Source organism: Macrotis lagotis, chromosome 5 (assembly GCF_037893015.1).
Source record: "Macrotis lagotis isolate mMagLag1 chromosome 5, bilby.v1.9.chrom.fasta, whole genome shotgun sequence".
NCBI lineage: Eukaryota > Metazoa > Chordata > Mammalia > Peramelemorphia > Peramelidae > Macrotis > Macrotis lagotis.
The window spans coordinates 229,826,120-229,848,425 of record NC_133662.1 but is presented as its reverse complement, the minus strand read 5'-3'; the positions used below and the strand labels follow the sequence as shown (position 1 = coordinate 229,848,425).

At 36.5% G+C, this 22,306-nt stretch overlaps 2 pseudogenes; one reads left to right on the top strand and one right to left on the bottom strand.

Annotated features, from left to right (window-relative positions):
- Window positions 1–6,702: 6,702 nt before the first annotated feature.
- LOC141490102 (developmental pluripotency-associated protein 4-like) lies at window positions 6,703–7,679 on the bottom strand (annotated as a pseudogene).
- Window positions 7,680–8,472: 793 nt separating this feature from the next.
- LOC141490101 (large ribosomal subunit protein uL23-like) lies at window positions 8,473–8,947 on the top strand (annotated as a pseudogene).
- The last annotated feature ends 13,359 nt before the right edge of the window (window positions 8,948–22,306 follow it).

Here is a 22,306-nt window from a genome sequence, read left to right as displayed (position 1 = left end):
TTAGGTGCTGATAGCTTGGAGACTAAAGGTAGGCTAGTACTATCCTTAATGAGAACTCACTATTGAAATTCCATTAAATCTATTCCATTTTATATTGTTGTCTTCTAGTTTCATCTATAAATAATTGAGCCTAAGAGAATCTGGCTGAGTTGGGTTCCAAGCCAAGTTTCCTACTCACTTCGTTTTTTTTTCCCCATGCTTTCCCACTGTTGTAAGACAATCTGTTCATAATGACTTCAGAAATGTAAATAAAAACACCACCTAAACTGAACTCAGATGATCAATATTAAACTCAGAGATGATTAATGGATGATGAATGTAGCAAATGTGGATAGACGTAGTTGCTTTTTATTAGCGTTATCAAGAATAATGATGAGAGAAGTTCCACAAACATCATATTATGATGCCTCATTATGGTATGGAAGGGACTCTAGGTTCTTGAAATCTATATAAACTAAGAGAAAACTCTATCAGGCTAAATAGGTATCAAGTATGTCTATAATGATAGACTGGACCTGATGTCTAAGGACCAGTCTCACAAGGAAAGGGTTATCACCAGTAGAATGTCCACTAGGTTATAAATTCTTTAGTTATAATAAGTCATGGCCCTCAGTGTTTTGTGGGAAAAAATAATGTGGGATAGGAATTAAAAACCAAGGGTGGGGAGAAAAAGTAAGAGGAGAGGGACAGAGAAGGTGATGAAGTGATGTGAGAAACTTTGATTTTAGATAGAAACATTCAATTCATTCATTCAACAACGATTTACTATAATAGTTGCAGAGGACAGTATTATGGGATCATCATAAGAAAAACTAAAACAAAAAATGAAACATGATCCCTGTCCTGGTAGATTTTTTAATCTCAGAGGGGAATGTGAGTCTTTTTCTGAATGTTCTCCTATTATATGTAATGAGATCTTGGATTATACTCTCTTATATGGTGGGGGAAATTGAATGAGATTTTATGTGTCTTCACCCAAAGGAAATACAAGATCCAAGAAGAAAGATTTCTGGAGGCTATAGCAGAAGATGGAACTAAAAGGAAACACAATTAGTGGAGAAAAATAGTAGACCTGAGACCTGCCTGAGTTTATGCCCTTGAAGTAAATACTTTGCAGAGTTTTATCACACAGTAAAAACACAAAGTGGAGTTCTCATGGACATTATGTTAAGAGTCAAATGCAGGGATTAAGGGAAATCCCAGAGCCCTTGAAATAAACAAAGCTACTCTGGAAACATTCCTCCACCCTTGAGAGAAAACATCATCTGGGAGGGAAGATTAGGGTATGGAATGAACTGAGTGAGGTAGCAAGAGATGGGGGAGTACAACAGAAAATCTGTTAGAGAAACTGAGGTAAACTACAAACATCTCATTTGGCCTCTTGGCTGCTTTATACCATTTGCCAGGAGCTGAGGAGAACTTCAGGAAGAGTGACATGGAGGGGCGGCTAGGTGGCACAGTGGATAAAGCACCAGCCCTGGAGTCAGGCGTACCTGGGTTCAAATCCGGTCTCAGACACTTAATAATTACCTAGCTGTGTGGCCTTGGGCAAGCCACTTAACCCCATTTGCCTTGCAAAAACAAAAAAACCTAAAAAAAAAAGAGTGACATGGAATGCTCAGCACAACCAGCAGACAACCACATAGTATGGATGGCTGAATTTATACTAGTTTATAGGTAAATATTAGTATGTTGAATATGACAAATATGGATAGATTTAGTTGCTTTTTATTGGGATTATCAATAATAAAGATGAGTGGGCTTTCACGAATATCATTTATATTAGTTCAGAGGTGAGTATTGTTCAAACCATAAATCAATCAGGAAACATTTATTAATCACTCTTTATATGCCAGATACATACTGTGATATGCCAGATACATTACTTTGATCTCAAAGAGTATATATTTACAGATAAATAAATACAGGCTATATACAAAATATATTCATCCTGACACCAAAACCTAAGGGAGTAATGTAGGACCCATTGAAGAAAGTAGATATGAGGTTAAGTTTGAAGAAAGGAAGGGTTTCAAGAGGTAGAGGTGATAAGTAAGAGCACTTTAACATTGAAGGCAACTTATACAAAGTTAGAGAGGTGAGACATGGCATTTACTGCATGTTGAAGAAAAAGCAAGTCATTGAATACATGAGGGGTTGAATGTGAGTAATGTGAAAGAAAGAGAGATTAACTCCCAGGGCTCAGCACATTGTTCAAGGTCAACTCAGACCCTGCTGCTGAGGGCTTTAAACACTCCAGAGAAAGCAACCAGCACTACCTACTGGCTGGCCCTTGGAATTACTAAGCCAAGTGAACAAAGCCTCTAGGATCTTCAAAAGCAAACCTCTGAAAGCCAGCATCTCCCCCCGCAACACAAGATCCTAGAAAGATGAAGTAAGGCTAGCGAAAAGGGCCCCCCCCCCCGCCATGGAAAAATACTTGGAAGAAATAGATTCTAACCAAGAGAGAGATCTAGCACTTCTGAGGAGAATATGAATTGATTTCCAGTCCAAAAAAGACTTCCTTGAAGAAATCAGGAAGGAGTTTAAAAATCCATTGGAAAAATTGGGAAAAGAAACTCAAGAGAAGATTAGCACCTTGCAACAAGAAAAACAGATCCTTGGAAAATACAATTGAACAAATACAAAATGAGAATAACTCTCTCAGATCTTCAATTGGGCAAATGCTAAAAAGAAAATAATTCTCTCAAATCCTCATTTGGGAAAATGCAAAAAGGAAATGATTCTCTCAACACTACACTTGGGCAAATGGAAAACTCCTTCAAAAATAGAATTGACCAACTGGAAAAGGAGTTGCAAAAGGTAAATGAAGAAAATTCTTCTCTAAAATAAAAGAATGGAATTGATGGAAACTAATGACTTCATGAGACAACAAGATTCTGTTAAACAAAACCAAAAGATCAAACAAAGAGAAGAAAATATAACATACCACATCAGCAAAACCACTGACCTCAAGAACAAATCAAGAAGGAACAACCTGAGAATTGTAGGCCTTCCTGAAAACATTGAAGAGAAAAAAAGCCTGGATTTAATATTACAGGATTCAGTGATGGAAAATTGCCCTGATATCATGGAACCAGAGGGGAAAATAGTTATTGAAAGAATACATCAGGGTGGTTAGGTGACACAATGGATAGAGCACTGGCCCTGGGGTCAGGAGTACCTGAGTTCAAATCTGGCCTCAGATACTTAATAATAATGACCTAGCTGTGTGGCTTTGGGCAAGCCACTTAACCCCATTTGCCTTGCAAAAAAAAAAACACATTGAGACACTTTTGGCCAAGATGGAGGCAGAGAAGATAGGCACAGTGCTAATCTCCTGATCTTCCCTCATAAATAATATGAAAGAAATCTCTTAACAGAAATTTGATCCACAAAACCCAGAAAGAGAAACTAGGAGAAAATCTACCTCAAGGTTTGTCCTCTGATATTGTGGGTGAGTTGGGCCCAGAGGGCTGACTCTGTAGGGAGCACAGGACAGGGTCAGAGCCTGAGAACTCAACTGGACTGATCAGCAGGGCGGGTGAGATCCTGAGACCCTGAAAGTGTGACCAGTCTGACTGGAGATGGAGTGAGTAAGAGTCTGAGAGCTCTACTAGCCTGATCAGTGGAGCAGACTAGAACCTTAAAGCCTAAAAGCAGGGCAAGCCTGATTGGCCAACTAGGGAGCAGAGGCATTGGTTGTGGCACTGAAGGTCTTGAGCTTGCTGGCAGAGCTGGGGGGAGAGCTCCAGTATATAGCTGGACAGAGAGTTTCAGTGCTTCATTTCAGCTGAAACCTCTTCTCAGAACAACACAATTACAGCCCACCTCTGCCCCAGGGGAGTGAGCAGAAAACCTCCCTCAGCTATGAATAGGGAGAGCAATTACCTTGCCCTAGGGCAAAATCCACCATTGATCAAAGATAAAAATACTCAACAGCTTCATCCACCCACTCCAAGTTAATGGAGAGGGCCTCAAATTGAGGTCACAGGAGCTCCAGGGAAAGCAACCAACACAGCCTTCTGGCCAGCCCACTTGGAATTACTAAACCCAGTGAGTAAAGCCTCTCGGGATCTCAACACCAAACCTCTGTGAACCAGCCCCTTGCCAACATAAGATCTTAGTAAAATGAAGAAAAGCCAGAAGAAAGGGGAGTACATAGAAAAATTCCTAGAAGAAAAAGACCCTAACTCAGAGAGACCTAGAACCTCTGAGGAGAATATGATCTGTTCTCCAGTACAGAAAGACTTCCTTGAAGAAATCAGGAAGGAGTTTAAAAATCAATTGGAAGATTTGGGAGAGACAAGCAACACCTTGCAACAAGAAAACACATCATTGGAAAATACAATTGGACAAATACAAAAAGAAAATAATTCTCTCAAAACCTCAATTGGTCAAATGGGAAGCTCTTTCAAAAATCGAATTGACCAATTGGAAAAGGAGTTGCAAAAGATAAATGAAGAAAATTCTTTTCTAAAAAAAAAAGAATGGCGTCTGTGGAAACTAATAACTTCATGAGACAGCAAGAGCCTGTTAAAACCAAAAAATAGAAAAAAATAGAAGAAAATGTAAAATACCTCATCAGCAAAACCATGACCTTGAGAACTGATTGAGAAGGGACAACCTGAGAATTATAGGTCTTCCTGAAAACATTGAAGAGGAAAAAAAAATCCTGGACTTAATATTACAGGATTTAGTGTTGGAAAACTGCCCTGATATCATGGAACCAGAGGCAAAATTGTTATTGAAAGAATGCATTGATCCCCTCTGGAAAGAGATCCTAAAATGAAAACACCAAGGACTGTTGTGGCCAAATTCCAGAACTATTAGATAAAAGAGAAAATCCTGCAAACAGACAGAAAGAAAAAACTTAGATACCAAGGAGCCAGTAAGAATTACACAGGACCTGGGTGCATCAACATTAAAGGATCAAAGGGCATGGAATGAGATATTTCAAAGAGCAAGGGAGCTTGAAATGAAAGCCAAGAATCTACTACCCAACAAAACTGAGCCTTCTCTTCCAGGGGAAAAATAGACATTTAACAAAATGAAAGACTTCCAACATTTCCTGGTGAAAAGACCAGAGCTGGGGTGGCTAGGTGGCACAATGGATAGAGCACCAGCCCTGGGGTCAGGAGTACCTGAGTTCAAATTTGGCCTCAGACACTTAATAATTACCTAGCCGTGTGGCCTTGAGCAAGCCACTTGTCCCCATTTGCCTTGGGGAAAAAAAAGAAAAAAAAAGAAAAGACCAGAGCTAAATAGAAAATTTGGACATCAAACAGGAGGTTCAAGAGACATATGAAAAGGTTAAAAAAAAAGAGTAAAGAAAAAACCCCACTATCCAATAAGGTGAAAATGGCTAAATACTTACCTGAGAGAAAGAATCTAATAACTCTCAAGACCTGTAATTCTATTAGAGAGAATATACCTAGCCAGAAGTGATGGACAACCATAACTTTTCTGTGATTCAGATAGAATGATTTTAAAACAATACCTCCTTAAAAAGGGTGACAGTAAGGAGAAGGGAAGATGGGAGAGATTTAATGGAGTAAATATCATTACATCAAGCGGTACAAAAGACCTATTGTAATAGAGGGGAAGAAGGGAGGAGGTGAGAACCACCCGAATTTTCATCTCATCAGACTTGGCTTAAATTTAACTTATACATATTCAGTTAAGAAACTTATCTTACCTTTCAAGTGTTAAAAGGGGAAAAGGAGAGGGGGGATGGGGAGGGGAAGAAAAGGGGGAACTAACAGAAGAAAGGGAAGAAGGAGAAAAGGGAAAGGGGAGGCAGGTTGACATAGAGGGCAAACACACTGAAGGTGGTGGAAATCAGAAACAAAACACTGGGGAATATGGATAAAGGAGGAAAAGGGGAAAAATACAAACAGAAGTAAGATAGAATGGAGGGCAATAAAGAGTTGGTAATTATAACTTTGAATGTGAAAGGGATGAATTCTCCCTTAAAACATAAGCAAATAGCAGAGTGAATTAAAAACCAATATGCTACAATATGCTGCTTACAAGAAACTCAGTTGAAGCAGAGAGATACATATAAGGTAAAGGTAAAAGGTTGGGGCAAAATATATTTTGCTTCAGCTGAAGTGAAAAAAGCAGGAGTAGCAATTCTTATCTCCCACAAAGCAGCTACAAAAATAGATAGCATTAAAAGAGATAAGGAACGAAATTATATCCTCCTAAAAGGTACCATAGACAATAAAGTAATTTTTTTATATTCAGCAGCAATTTTTATTGAGATTGTATCTTAGCATATGTGACCATAGTTATTTTCTCAACAAATACAAAGAATTTGATTATCTTTGATATTTTTTTTAAAGGAATTCATAGCCATGTCAGTCTTAGAGGTTTAGCAGAAGGAGACAGGAGAAGATGTACAAGTAATGGATAGACTTAAATTTTATTTGGTTGTAAGATTTTCACCTTTCTCTTTCTTCAGCTGCTGACTAAAACAATGTAATATGTGAACTTGGTTGCATTGTCAGGTCCTTTGTACCTTGTTGACTTGTAAAGTCTCTTCTATCCTTCCCAAATGTCTGCATGTATGGAACTTTTTCCTAATGAAAACTAGGACTAACTGGGAAAGAAAATCTAAGTTGAAGAAAGAAAAGTCACATTTATAAGCCAGTATCTTGAGGAAGTGAAAAACAGTCTTGTAGCCTTGATCCTTTATGGTTAGAGAATATTGTCCATCAGGATTTTATTCCTGTTGACACATTTGGGGCACAACCAATTGTCTTCTACTTCTGGGGGTGGGAAACAGCAGGTAGGCAATAATAAGAGAGGGATCAATATATCATTTTCAGGCACCCAGGTCTGCCCATCATGGAACTTCAAAGGCGCTGAACCAGAGACATTGTTAGGAAAAACTTCACCATGTACTACACACCATCGTGGTAAATCTGATTGCTCAGACCTAGTAGACTCAGAAGATATGGGCATGGGTCATACAGCCATGAGTCTGCTCCAGGATGCCATGCTGGCTCTCTGGACAAGAGTGGTCTTTGTTGTTTCTCTTTTCTTTTTCTTTTTTGTTACTGTGTATGCTGCTTTGGCCACTGTTTGACTTTCATCTAGAGAATCTTCTTCACTTAAAATTTCTGTTTTGATTTTTAACCACTGGGTCTTTTCTTCTATGCTAGCAGTGTCTTGTTCAGAAGGTGACACATGCTCCAAAAGTCTCTTGTATAGAATGTGCTTCCTGCCATTTTTACTGATATTGAGTCTCTGGCACCAGACCTGCACAATATTTCAGGATAAGATATGCAGTGGAGGCGAGGGGTGGGCATAGAAGGAACTTAATCATTCTGAGATTTCTGAGGTGTTGAAGAATGTATATCAGACTTAGTCTTCTTTGGAAAATGTACAACAGCTTCCTTAATATTTCTTGATTCTTCCAGGGTAAATCCTTGGAGTTGGGGTGCTGCTTTCATCTTAGCCTGAGCATCTGCCAGCAACTTGGCCCATGCTGCCATCACAGTTGTCCCATTTTCTCTCTGCTGAAAATCTATTGCCAAACTGGACTCATGCACCATCTTGACTTCCTTTGTTTTGTCTGTGTTATTGGCTGGAATCTCTTCTTCTACTTCCACAGAAGAGTTCTTGACCTCCAGACTTGCTACTTCTACTTCTCTAGGTGTCACTTCCTTCATTTGTAAAATGCCAGGTTCAACAAGATTTTCTTTCATCTCCATAATCCTCTGAGCCTAGGATACTGGTCATTTAGCTTTTGTACTTCTGTTTGAGGTAGCTTTTCTCCTTCCAAGCTGCTCTGTCTCCTCTTTTCCATACTTTTTAATAAAGTAATTTCAATACAAAATATGTATACACCAAATGGTATAGCATCCAAATTCTTAGAGGAGAAGTTGAAAGATCTACAGGAAGACATAGACAGCAAAACTCTACTAGTGGAGACCTCAACCTCCCCCTCTCAGATTTAGATAAATCTAATCATAAAATAAACAAGAAGGACGTTAAGGAGGTAAATAGATTGTTAGAAAACCTAGATATGATAGACTTATGGAGGAAATTGAATGGGGATAGAAAGGAATATACTTTTTTTTCTGCAGCACATGGCACTTACACAAAAATTGACCATGTACTAGGGCATAAAAACCTAATGATCAATTGCATAAAGGCAGAAATAGTGAATACATCTTTCTCAGATCATAATGCAATAAAAATCATATGCAATATTGGGCCAGGGAGATATAGACCCAGAACTAATTGTAAACTGAATAACATCATTTTAAAGAATGAGTGGCTCAAACAACAAATTATTGAAAGAATTAATTATTTTATCCTAGATAATGACAATAATAAAACAACATACCAATCCTAGATAATGACAATAATGAAACAACATACCAAAACCTATGGGATTCACTCAAAGTGGCTGTCAGGGGATATATTATATTTTTAAATGCTTACATGAGCCTTTCCTCCAAGATGGCACCGAAGGCCAAGAAGGAAGCTGTCGCCCCCCCAAAGACAGAAGCCAAGGCCAAAGCCTTGAAGGCCAAGAAGGTGGTGTTGAAGGGCATCCACAGCCACAAAAAGAAGAAGATCCGAACCTCGCCCACCTTCTGGAGACCTAAGACACTAAGGCTTTGAAGGCAGCCAAAATACCCTCTAAAAAATGCCCCTCGGAGAAACAAGCTTGATCACTATTGCCATCATTAAGTTCCCCCTGACCACTAAGTCTGCTATGAAAAAGATTGAGGATAACAACACCCTGGTCTTCACTGTGGACATCAAGGCCAACAAACACCAAATCAAGCAGGCCATAAAGAAGCTGTATGACATTGATATGGCCAAGGTCAACACACTGATCCAGCCTGATGGAGAGAAGAAGACCTATGTCTGGATTGCTCCAGACTATGATACTTTAGATGTTCCCAACAAGATTGGAATCATCTAAACTGTCCAGCTGCCCTACTTCTTCACCCACAATAAAAAAGTTTTCCAGGAAAAAAAATGCTTACATGAATAAATTAGAGAAAGAGGAAATCAGTGAACTAAATATGCAACTAAAAAAATTAGAGAAAAAACAATTTAAAACTCCCAATTAAATACCAAATTAGAAATTCTAAAAATTAAAGGAGAAATTAATAAAATCAAAACAAAAAAACTATTGAATTAATAAATAAAACCAAGAGTTGGTTTTATGAAAAAAACAATAAAATTGATGAACCTCTGATCAATTTGTTTAAAGAAAAGAAAGAAGAAAACCAAATTTCTAGTATTATAAATGAAAAAGATGAACTCACTACCAGTGAGGAGGAAGTTAAAGTAATAATTCAGAATTATTTTGCCCAACTCCATGCCAACAAATGTGACAATCTAAGTGAAATAGATGAATATTTACAAAAATATAAGTTGCCCAGGAGGGGCATCATTGCCATCATTGCTACTGCTTAGTGAAAATTAAAAACCTAAATAACCCTATCTCAGAAAAAAAAATTCAAGCCATTGTTGAACTCCCTAAGAAAAAGTCTCCAGGGCCAGATGGATTCACAAGTGAATTCTAGCAAACATTAAAGGAACAATTGGTTCCAATTCTATATAAACTCTTTTTTTTTTAGGTTTTTGCAAGGTAAATGGGGTTAAGTGGCTTGCCCAAGGCCACACAGCTAGGTAATTATTAAGTGTTTGAGACTGGATTTGAACCCAGGTACTCCTGACTTCAGGGCCAGTGCTTTATCCACTGTACTACCTAGCTGCCCCTATATAAACTCTTTGGAAAAAATAGGTGAAGATGGAACTCTGACTAATTCTTTCTATGACACCAATATGGTGCTGATACCTAAACCAGGAAGAGTTAAAACAGAGAAAGAAAATTATAGACCTATCTCCCTGATGAATATAGATGCAAAAATCTTAAATAAAATCTTATCAAAATGATTACAACAAGTTATCACTAGGATAATACATTCTGACCAAGTAGGATTGATCCCAGGAATTCAGGGTTGGTTCAATATTAAGAAAACTGTCAGTAAAATTAATTATAACAATAGCAAACCTATCGGAAATCATATGATTATATCAATAGATGCTGTAAAAGCTTTTGACAAAATACAACACCCATTCCTACTGAAAACACTAGCAAGTGTAGGAATAAATGAATTGTTCATTAGAGTAATAAGCAGTTTCTATCTGAAACCATCAACAAACATTATATGCAATGGGGATAGGCTAGAGTCATTCCCAATAAGATCAGAGGTGAAACAAGAATGCCCATTATCACCATGACTATTCAATATTGTATTAGAAATGTTAGCTTCAGCAATAAGAGAAGAAAAAAGAAATAATTATCTAGAAATAATTAGCAACTTTAGCAGGATATTAAATAAACCTTCATAAATCCTCAACATTTCTATAAATGACCAGCAAGATACAGCAGAAAGAGCTAGAAAGAGAAATCCCATTCAAAGTAACCTCAGACAATATAAAATGCCTGAGAGTTTACCTGCCGAATCAGACTCAAAATCTTTTTGAAAACAATTACAAAACACTTTTTACACAAATAAAATCAAATTTAAATAACTGGGCAAACATCAACTGCTCATGGATAGGTCAAACTAATATAATAAAAATGACAATTCTATCAAAACCAAAACTTGTTTAGTGCCCTACTAATCAAAATTCCAAAAGATTACTTTAATGAGTTAGAAAGAGTTGAAAGTAAATTTATATGGAGAAATAAAAAGTCAAGAATTTCCAGGGATTCAATTAAAAAAAAGTACAAAAGAAGATGTCTTAGCCTTACCAGATCTAAAATTATATTATAAAGCATCAATCATTAAAACTGTCTGGTATTAGCTAAGAAATAGAGTGGTGGATCAGTGGAATAGACTAGGTGCAATAGCAGGAAATGCTGTTTGATAAACCCAAAAAGTCCAGCTATTGGGATAAAAACTCTTTCTTTGATAAAAACTGTTGGGAAAATTGGAAGTTAGTATGGAAGAAACTTAGACTAGACCAGCACCTCACACCCTATACCAAGATAAGATCAAAATGGAAACTGGATTTAGACATAAAACACAATATTACAAGTAAACTAGAAAATCAAGGAGTAGTTTAACTGTCAGATCTATAGAAAGGGAAATACTTTATGACCAAGGAAGAGATGTAGAACATCATTAAAACCAAACTAGATAATTTTGATTACATTAAATTAAAAAAGATTTTGCACAGACAAAACTACTATAATCAAGATCAAAAGAAATGTAGCAAATTGGGAAACAATTTTTACAACTAATATTTCTAACAAAGGACTCATTTCTAAAATATACAGAGAACTAAGTCAAATTTTCAAAAAAACAAGCCATTTGACAAATGGTTAAAGGTTATGCAAAGACAATTTAAAACTGAAGAAATCAAAGCTATCCATAGTCATATGAAAAATTGCTCTAAATCATTACTTATTAGAGAAATGCAAATTAAAGCATCTCTGAGATACCACCTCACACATCTCAGACTGGCCAATATGACCAGAAAGGACAATTATTAATGTTGGAAGGGATGTGGGAAATCTGGGACACTAATACATTGTTGGTGGAGCTGTGAACTCATCCAACCTTTCTGGAGAGCAATTTGGAATTATATTCATAGCAGCCCTCTTTGTGGTGGCAAAGAATTGGAAATTAAATGAATGTCCTTCAATTGGGGAATGGCTTAACAAACTGTGGTATATGTATGTAATAGAACACTATTATTCTATTAGAAACCAGGAGGGATGGGGATTAAAGAAAACATGGAAGGATTTGCATGAACTGATGCTGAATGAGATGAGCAGAACCAGAAAAACACCGTACACCCTAACAGCAACATGGGCGTGATGATCAACCTTGATGGACTTGCTCATTCCATCAGTGTAACAATCAGGGACAATTTTGGGCTATCTGCAGTCTGTAGCCAGAGAAAGATTTGTGGAGTTTGAACAAAGACCAAAGACTATTACTTTTAATTTAGGTAAAAAAAAACTGTTATCTTATTATGTAATTTTGCTGTCTCTTTTACTTTATTTTTCTTTCTTAAGGTTATGATTTCTCTCTCATCACATTCAACTGAGATCAATGTATAACATGGAAGCAATGTAAAGACTAACAGACTGTCTTCTGTGGGGGGGTGGGGGGAGGGAAGCAAGAATGGGGGAAATTGTAAAACAAAATAAATAAAATCTTTCTAAAAAAAAGAAAGAAAGAAAAGAATATCAATTTGGCTGCCGTATGGAAGATGGATTATATAGATGAAAGGAAATTAGGAAGTTACTGCAATTGTCCAGATAAGAGATGATTAAGGCCAGAGATAAGGACAATTGTGAGATATGTTCAGGAGATAGAATTAGCAAGATTTGAAAAATGGTAAGATATGAGGTTGAGGAAGAGTTGAAAATGAGAAAAAGTACGTAACAAGAAAAAAGTGCATAATAGTATCTGTTATCACATAAGCATGAGAAGGGGAGTGGGGAAAGAATAGATCTTTTGGAACTTATTTCAGTCCTGAAGAGGTAATAATTACAACCAGTAGATTCAGTCCAAGTTCCATATTCCAGGATACCTGCAGGGACCTGATCACTCAAGTGATTTCTTATCTATCTATTTAGCTCATCTCCTCTCTCTCTTCTCTCTCTCTCTCTCTCTCTCTCTCTCTCTCTCTCTCTCTCTCTCTCTCTCTCTCTCTCTCTCATCACTACTGGCTCAATTGCTATTTCTACCATTGGGTCATTAAATCCCAAGATGTGCTGAAGAGGCTGCCATTATTGCTACTGCATAGCTCATGCCAGTTTCATTGTCTCAATCACTCTCCTCCAAACTCCATGACCCTTTTCCAAAGCTAATAGGTGTGACTCAACTCTACCTTCTAGTGTGAAGATTGTGATTATTATCCAATTTCACCCAATATATTGTGGTCATGCACAGTCAATTTGCCCTACAGGTTTTTTCTGACCCAGAGTGCAGCACACTGCTCTTTCTTATCAGATACTAGGTGCTATATATAACAACCTCCAGCAGTCTTTCTTGTATATCATATTCTTATGTCAGTTTAGCTACTATTGCTATAATCTGGATGCCTCTACTGTGATTTGCTGATATTTCTGAATTTTTAAATATTTTTCCATTACTGGTGGGGAGAAGCTATCTTCAGGTATATTAAACAATGGTATAAATTCTATGGCAATGCCTAGAGGTGACTGAGAGCAAACAGGGCAATATATTGTTTAGGAAGAGTGCTTCTGTTCTATTGGGATCTCCTTTGATGGAGAAGCATGTAGAAGGTGGATTATTTCTAAGTTAAGTCCCACTATGATACCAAACAGGCATCTCCTACATTCAGCTTTGGTAGTCTTCTGTATTTTCTAATTGATTTTCTCTCATCAGAATTTTGGTCCAGAATCTTTAAATGTGATTCTTTCTCTGAGTCAGTTGTCCAACTCAAACTAGTTTTTGTGGGATTTCATTCCTTCACTCCTTTCTCCTTTCTGATTGGAGTTGAACTAGTTCCCCTATGGAACTGATAGTTGAGATAACATTGTCTTTGAAAGGTTCTGGAAACTCTGTGGGAAAAATTTAACTCCTTCTCAACTATTTAGTATGGGAACCCTATCAGCCCACCAGAGATGTCAAGAGTCTAGAGAAGGACTCCATTCCCTTTAATTTATGACAACAAATTTGAACATCATGTTACTCTTTGCTTTTCTCAGTGCTAGGCAGGAGAATAAATAGCAGTTCAGTCTCTGGGGGATAAAATTTATACTTGATACACTTTTAAGTTTAATCTGCATTATTAACATTTTCTCTATTACTTTATAAATTCTAAACAATCAAGAAAACAAGAAATTGAGATATGATTTGATATATTTGCCATTTCCCAAAATATAAACATTAACATTGAAAAAGTAACAATTAGTCTTGCCACCTGGTTCAAACTAATCATTAAACATATATTCCGCTTCATGGCAAAGCACCTGGTACTGATTCTATTCTAGCTGCGATCGACAAGGTGGGGGATCCATTGCTCATCCAACAGTTGACTGAAATTTTCCAGGTTATATGGCATGAAAAGGTTATCCCCCCAAGAATTCAAGGATGCCTGCAGCATCCATCTCCATAAAGGTAAAGGGATTAGATTGTGTTGTGACAATCACAGGGGTGTTTCTCTTTTAGTCATTGCTGGTAAGATTCTTGCCGGAGTCCTTCTCAATAGGCTGATCCTTCAACTGGAAGATGGTCATCTCACTGAGAGCCAGCATGGTTTCAGAAAGGATCAAGACATAGTTGATATGGTGTCTGCTACCAACAACTCCAGGAAAAATGCCAGAAAAATGCACAGAGGTCTGTAAACAACATTTGAAGATCTGACCGAGGCCTTTGATACAGTCAGTCATGAGGGTTTATAGAAAATTCTGTCAAAATTTGCCTCCCTGGAGAAGTTCATCAGTGTCATGCCAATTTCATGATGGCATGTGCCCAGGTTCTGGATAGTGAACAATACTCGTATGATTTCCCTGTCACCATTAGAGCGAAAAAAAAAGGATGTGTCCTTGCTCCCCTGATTTTTTAGCATGATGTTCTCAGCCATGTCATCAAACTCCTTCACTGAGGGTAAACACATCATTAGGGTCAGATACAGCATTGATGGTAACTTCTTCAACTTGAAAAGGCTACAAGCCAATATCAAAGTGGAAGAGTGTTGGTTTAAAATCTTCTGTTTGCAGATGATTGAATCTGAAGCTGAGATGCAAATAAGTCTGGATTAATTCTCTGCGCCTTGTGCTAATTTTGGCCTAATAATTAACACCATGAAAAAACACAGGTGCTCCATCAGCCAGCACCATGCCAGCCATATGTGGAAACATTGATTACAGCAAATGGAGAAGTTTTAAATACTGTGGACAAGTTCATTTACCTTGGCAGTGTCCTTTCCAGGGAGATGCACATTGATAGTTATATTGACACATGCATTGCCAGAGCTAGTTCAAAATTTGGGGAGTCTCCAAAAGTATGGGAGAGAAGAAGTTGATTGCTAAATTGAAGGTCTACTGAACTGTTATGCTGACCTCATTGCTATATGCCTGTGAAACCTGTGAAACCTACCAAAGCTATGTCAGGAAACTGAATTGCTTCCATTTACATTAGGAAGATTCTGAAGATCACCTGGCAGGAGAAGATATCAGACACTGAGGTCCTTTCTTGCATTAAACTGCCAAGCATTCCAACATTACTACAGAGAGTGAAACTATGATGGGCTGGGCATATTGTTAGAATGCCAGATGTACACTTGCCAAAAAAGACTATTTTATGGAGAAATCACACAGGGCAAGTGCTCACAAGGGGGTCAAAAGAAGCAATACTAAAGTTCTCTCTTAAGAAATTTAGAATTGATTGTGCAGCATGGGGGACACTTGCACAGGACTGACCAGTATGGCATGTCCTCATCAGAAAGAATGCTGGGCTAGATGAGCAGAGTAGTCTTGAAGGAATCATGAGATACATAAGTTTAGAATGATCATCCCAGGTGTTCATATGGACTATTTGTGCCTGACCTGTGGTAGAGCATTCTGAGCTCATATTAATCTGATCAACCACAGTTGGACACACTGTAATTCATCTCTAACATAATGATGTCATTTTGGACTATTTCAATAATGAAGGGCAAGAACCAGAACATTTTATATTTCCTCCTGGAGGCAATTAGAATTCATTGGAGTTTATTGAGTTCATGTTTGAAGGTGGGAGGAGAGGAAGGGTCGACATGATCAGACCATGTGTTTTAGGAGCATCACTTTAATGACTAAAGAATAGATTGGAATAGGGAGAGACCTGAGGCAAGAAGACCCATCAGCAGTTAGCAGAAATCAAAGTATGAGATGGAAGGCCTGCTCTAAAGTGCTGGAAGTATCAGAGGAGAGAAAGATACGTCTCTAAGAGATTTTGCAAAGGGAAAATTGTTAAGTTTTAGCAATAGCTTGAATAAGGGGAACAAGACATAGTGAATAATCTAGGATGACTTCTGAAGTGGGAGTCCAAGGGATTGTGAGAATGGTTTTTCTGTCTTCAGTAATAGAGAAGGTAGGCTGTAGGAAGAATTTAAAGGGAAAGGAGAAAGTAGTGTTCAAATAATTTTCTACTTGTGTATCCTAATTAACTGAGATAATTTCCCCTACTTTTCCACTACCTTCCCCTTGTCACCACTGTATTGCTTTCCTATATACTTTCCTTTCTTTTTAAAAAAAATTCTTCAAAACATTAAAAAACCTGCAACTTTCTAGAATCTATGTCTTCTAATGAAATTAAGGTTTTGATCCAGCAATACCACTACTGGGTCTATAACCTGAAGAGATGATGAAAAAGGGTAAAAACATCACTTGTACAAAAATATTCATAGCAGCCCTCTTTGTGGTGGCAAAGAATTAGAAATTAAGTGAATGTCCTTCAATTGGGGAATGGCTTAACAAACTGTGGTATATGTGTGTCATGGAACACTATTGTTCTATTAGAAACCAGGAGGGATGGGAATTCAGGGAAGCCTGGAAGGATTTGAAGGAACTGATGCTGAGTGAGATGAGCAGAACCAGAAGAACAATGTACACCCTAACAGCAACATGGGAGTGATGATCAATCTTGATGGACTTGCTCATTCCATCAGTGCAACAATCAGGGACAATTTTGGGCTACCTGCAGTCTGTAGCCAGAGAAAGATTTGTGGAGTTTGAACAAAGACCAAAGACTATTGCCTTTAATTTAGGTAAAAAACAAAACAAACAAAAAAAACCAACCTCTTATCTTATTATGTAATTTTGCTATCTCTTTCATTTTATTTTTCTTCCTGGGGATATGATTTCTCTCTCATCACATTCAACTGAGATCAATGTATACCATGGAAACAGTGTAAAGACTAAAAGACTGCCTTCTGTAGGGGGTGGGGGGAGGGAAGCAAGAATAGGGGGAAAATTGTGAAACTCAAAATAAATAAAATCTTTCTTTTTTAAAAAAAGAACAACTTTGAGGGGCAGCTAGGTACCAGCCCAGGGATAAGTCAGAGCCTGTTCTCTCTAGAGTCTAATTGTTAAATTTTGAGAACAAGCATTTATATTTCAGAAATTGGCAGATACAATGAATCAGGACTTGTTATTGTTATGTTGATTTTCTAAACTTAAGAAAGTGTTGATAACACAAAATTAAACTAAAAAAATAAAAAATAAAAAGCAATGATATCTTTTTTAAAAAGAAATTAAGGTTTTAAGAGATGCTTGTATTAATATATATCCTTTTTTAGTTCTTTTGGATTATTTGCATAAATTTACATTTTTATGTTTCACTGTTTGAACTTCTAAGTTTCTACCCAACTTGGAGTTTTTCATCAGGAATGGAGTTATCTTCTAATGTTTCATTAAAACACCATCCCCCCCCCCATAGGACTATTCTCAGTTTTTCTGGGCATATTATTCTTGGTTGTAAGTCTATTATACTTAGCCTTTGAGAATCTAATATTCTAAGTTCTCCACTGTTTTTTTTTTTCAGGTTTTTGCAAGGCAAATGGGGTTAAGTGGCTTGCCCAAGGCCACACAGCTAGGTAATTATTAAGTGTCTGAGATTGGATTTGAATCCAGCTACTCCTGATTCCAAGGCAGGTGCTTTATCCATTACACCACCTAGCCACCCCCTAGTTCTCCACTGTTTTATGGTGGTAGCTGCTAAATCATGTGTGATCCTGACTATGGCTCTTTGATCACTGAATTCATTCTTTCTGGGTTCTTATAGTATTTTTATTTGACATAGATGCTCTGTATTTTCACTATAATATTCTAGGGAGTTTTCATTTTGTAATTTGTTTTAGGAAGTGACTGATTCCTTCCATTTTCACTCCCCCCCCCCCCCCCAGTTCTCAGAGATTTAGGCAGTTTTCTTTTACAACTTCTTGAAATGTGATGTCTAAGTTTGTTTGCTTTTGTTTTGGTCATATCTTTTAGGGAATCCAATGATTTTTAGATTATTTCTCCTTTAGATTTTTTTCCATATCAATTGTTTTTGCCATGAGATGCTTATATTTTCTTCCATTTTCTACTTTTGATTGTTTTAATATTTCTAGTTGTCTTTGGGAATGATTAAATTCTATTTGGAAAAATGGGTACATGATTTTTGACATAAAAGCCAATGTAAAAAAAAAAAATAAAGGAGCAAAGAAAAAATGACCTGCCAGACTAAGTAAGAGACAGAGAGGTTCACAGGAATTAAAATGGATGATTTTTGATTAGAAGCTTTTACACAAAGAACGTTCATTTAGCTAAAACATTAAGATAAGCAGATAAATGGAAAAAAAATCTTTGCAGCAAGAATTTATGATAGGGGGCGGCTAGGTGGGGTAGTGGATAAAGCACCAGCCTTGGAGTCAGGAGTACCTGGGTTCAAATCCGGTCTCAGACACTTAATAATTACCTAGCTGTGTGGACTTGGGCAAGCCACTTAACCCCATTTGCCTTGCAAAAAACCTAAAGAAAGAAAACAAAAAAAAAAAACAAAAAAAAAGAATTTATGATAAAGGTCTCATTTCTAAAGTATATGTAATAAACTGATTCAAATTTATAAGGAAAAGATCTGTGGGAAATTGTTATTGCTTAAACCTAAGCTTAGGTGGCTTAAAAATCAGATTATTTGTTGCTTAGAGACCATATTTACTGTATAACTTAGGGTCATACTGACTCCAACAATCATATTGGGACTCTAGAGATTGCTGTAAAGAATGTAAGATGTTTCCTCCCACTATACATCTCAAGCAACCTATATACCCATTTTGGAAACTGCTTCTATGCAGCCAATCAGCTTTTATTTCTCTGGCCCTTTGTTTGAACTCTGTATTATGTAAACCTTGAAGATGCTCTAGGGAAGTGGGCTATTTTGGTTTTCCCCTCCGCCAATTGACTTGAACTTCTAAAACTTTTTTCAGGTTTGAGTTATTCTTAATCAACAATATCAAGTGGGATTCCTTGATAATAAAACAGAGAAACTGAAGGATCACCTGGACAAGGGTGCTAATTAAGTCTTTTGTGATTTCTAGTTGAGGAAGGTGAGAGTGACCTATATAGGATTAAGTGACACAGAGAGAACTAAAGGTTTGGGTGAATTATAGTCAAGTCACCCCTGGTCCCAGACTAGGTCTTAGGCCTGAGAATTCTGAGTGTCCAGAAAGTTAGGAGTTATGTGGCACTTTAACCCTGGGAATTAGACTGGATTAGACCTAGCCTAGTATAATTTACATTGTTATTCAGTCAGCTTTTAATTATGTCCAACTCTTCCTGATCTCATTGAAGGGTTTTCTTGGCAAAGAGACTGGAGTGATTTACCATTTCCTTCTCAAGTTCATTTTACAAATGAGAATACTGAGGCAAACAGTTAAATGACTGTTAAATCACACAATTAATAAGTAACTGAAGCCAGATTTCAACTCAGGAAGGTAAGTTTTTCTGCTCCAGGCCTGATACTCTACCCACTGAGTCACCTAGTTGTCTCCAAAATAAAACTCCTACTATATTTGAATATAGCATATTAAAATTCTGTCCTTGAAGGACCATTAGAAGGATGTGTTCTACTCTTTATATAGGGATATACAATCAAAATATCATCATGCTTACAATTTCCACATTTTAGGAGAACCTCATGCACTTTTCTAAAAGAGATGAAATGAAAATGTAAGACAGTCACCATAAATCTTTGGAAATAATCTGATGGAAAGGAATGTGCTCTATAATTTGAGGTGCTGACAGCTAATGATCCATGAGAAAATTAAGATTTTGAATGATACAATTTGTGATTTTAAATCCAGATTTGATTTTTATCCTAAAAGTAGATTATAATGTGACCTTATTTAAAGTGAGATATGTAATGCTATTAGAATAATTGAGATGATTGACACACTGTAGATAGATCATATTATGATAGAAAATACAATTGCTATTTGGCAATAAAGTGATATGCTTACAAACTGCATGAATAAGAATTAAAGTAAAATTGCTTCAAAATTAGATTCAAGAGAGATGAGTATAAGGCATTCTATGAATCTTAAATCATTATATATAATCAAGTGTTATTATTGATAATAATTGATGTGTATAAATTAACAGAAACTGATTAATAATCATAATAAATTATCATCATTATGTTTGATGAAGTTCAAATAGAAATAGTCCCAAGACAAGTTACTATACTCATATTTTATTTAAAATATTAGGTTCAGCAAACTATTGCATGGGTAGAGAAATTAATTTATATATGTAATTTAAGCTGAAAGCTCATCTTCTCTCAACTCACTAAAAGCACCTTTGGGACAACTCATATTTGACAAAGGAGAATGGAGATAATACATACTCTACTGATCCCATAGGATTTTGATTTCTTTTTACTAGGTTATTATATTTTAAGAACTTTTGGTGTCATGGATTTTGGAATTTATGAATGTTTGGTAGAGCAGTATCTATTTAAAGTAATCTTAAATTTTTGTAGGGCAATGTTATATACAGGCAATTGTGGGAAAGTTTATCTATAATAATATTCCATGTTTGGTGGTTTGTTAAATTCTTAGAGAATTTTTGAGATTAATTTATAGTGTGGCAATCTGTCAACTGTTAGTTTTTGAAGATTATCAAATTTCTTATATATTAAACTGGTTCCTCAGTCATGTCTTTCTAGGTATACATTGTATTAATTTTTTTGCAACTTGCAGTAAAAATTGTACAGTTTTTGACTTCTTTTTCCAAAATCTGTATCAGTTTATAATCTAGCTTTCTTAATAATAAACATTCCATAAATTCTGGTTTTCATGACATTATTCTAATGTTTCTTTACCTATCTGATTGTTCTTTCTGTCTTCCTTGCTAGATCTTTACCCAGTTACTCTCCCTAACTGTGAGTATTCATCAAGTTTCTCTGTTCTTTTCTTCCTCTTTACTATTTCACCTGGAGATTTTAGCTCCCATGGATTTAATTATCTATATGCTGATTATTCTCAAACCTACTTACCCAGTTCTAATATCTCTGCTTACCTACAGATTCTAATCTCCAACTATTTATTGAAAATGTTAAACTCGATGTCCTATATACTGCTGAACTCGTTATCTTTTCACTCCTCCAAATTTCTCTATTATTCTTGAAAGTACCATTATCCAAGAGCAACTTGGTGGTGCAATGGATAAAGCACCAGCCCTGTAGTCAAGACGATCTGAGTTCAAATTTGAACTCAGACATTTAATAATTACCTAGCTGTGTGACCCTGGGCAAGTCGCTTAACCCATTGCCTTAAATTAAAAAAAAAATACCATCCTCCTCCTCCTCCTCCTCTTTCACTCTCATCCCCCATATCAAAGACCTATTGATTTTTATTTTCATATCATTTCTTATATATACCCCTTTCTCTCCTCTGATATTGTCACAACCCTGGAGCAGGCTCACATCACTTTAAGCTTGGAGTATTTGCAATAACCTTCTGGTTGATTGTCTTGCCACAAGTCTCTCCCCAATTCAGTCTGTCCTTTATTCAGCTATCAAAGTGATCTTTTAAAAGAAAATAATATTTTATTTTTCCCAATTGTATATAACCATACTTTAAACTTTTTTTGAGTTCCAAATTCTCTCTCTTTCTTCCTCCCTCCCATCTCCCCTCTCTGAACTGGTACATAATCTGAAATAGATTATTCCTATAATCACCTAAAGCATACTTCTATATTAGGCATATTGTGAAAGAAAATGCAACCTCCCCCTAAAATATGTTTTGGTCTGCATTCAGACTCTATTAGTTCTTTCTCTGGAGGTGAATAGCATTTTTCATCATGAGTCCTTTGGAATTGCCTTGAATCATTGAGTTAAGGTTAAGTTATTCACAGTGTTACTGTCACTGTGTACAATATGCTCCTGGATTTGTTCCCTTACTTTAGTTTATCCAGGTTTTTCCAAAATCTGCCTACTTATTATTTATTGTAGTAAAATAGTGTTCTATTACAACTATATAACACAGTTTGTTCATTTGTTCCCCTATTGATGGGCATCCCCTCAGTTTCCAATTCTTTGCCACCACAAAAAGAGCTGCTACAAATATTTTTGTACAAATAGGTTCTTTTCCCTTTTTTTAAAAATCTCTTTGAGATACAGTATTCCTGTCTCAATTCCTGCTTTATAGCCCTTTGGGCATTGTTCTAAACTGCTCTCCAGAATGACTGGATCAGTTCACAACTTCACCAACATTGTATTAGTGTCCCAATTTTCCCATATCCTTTCCAACATTTATT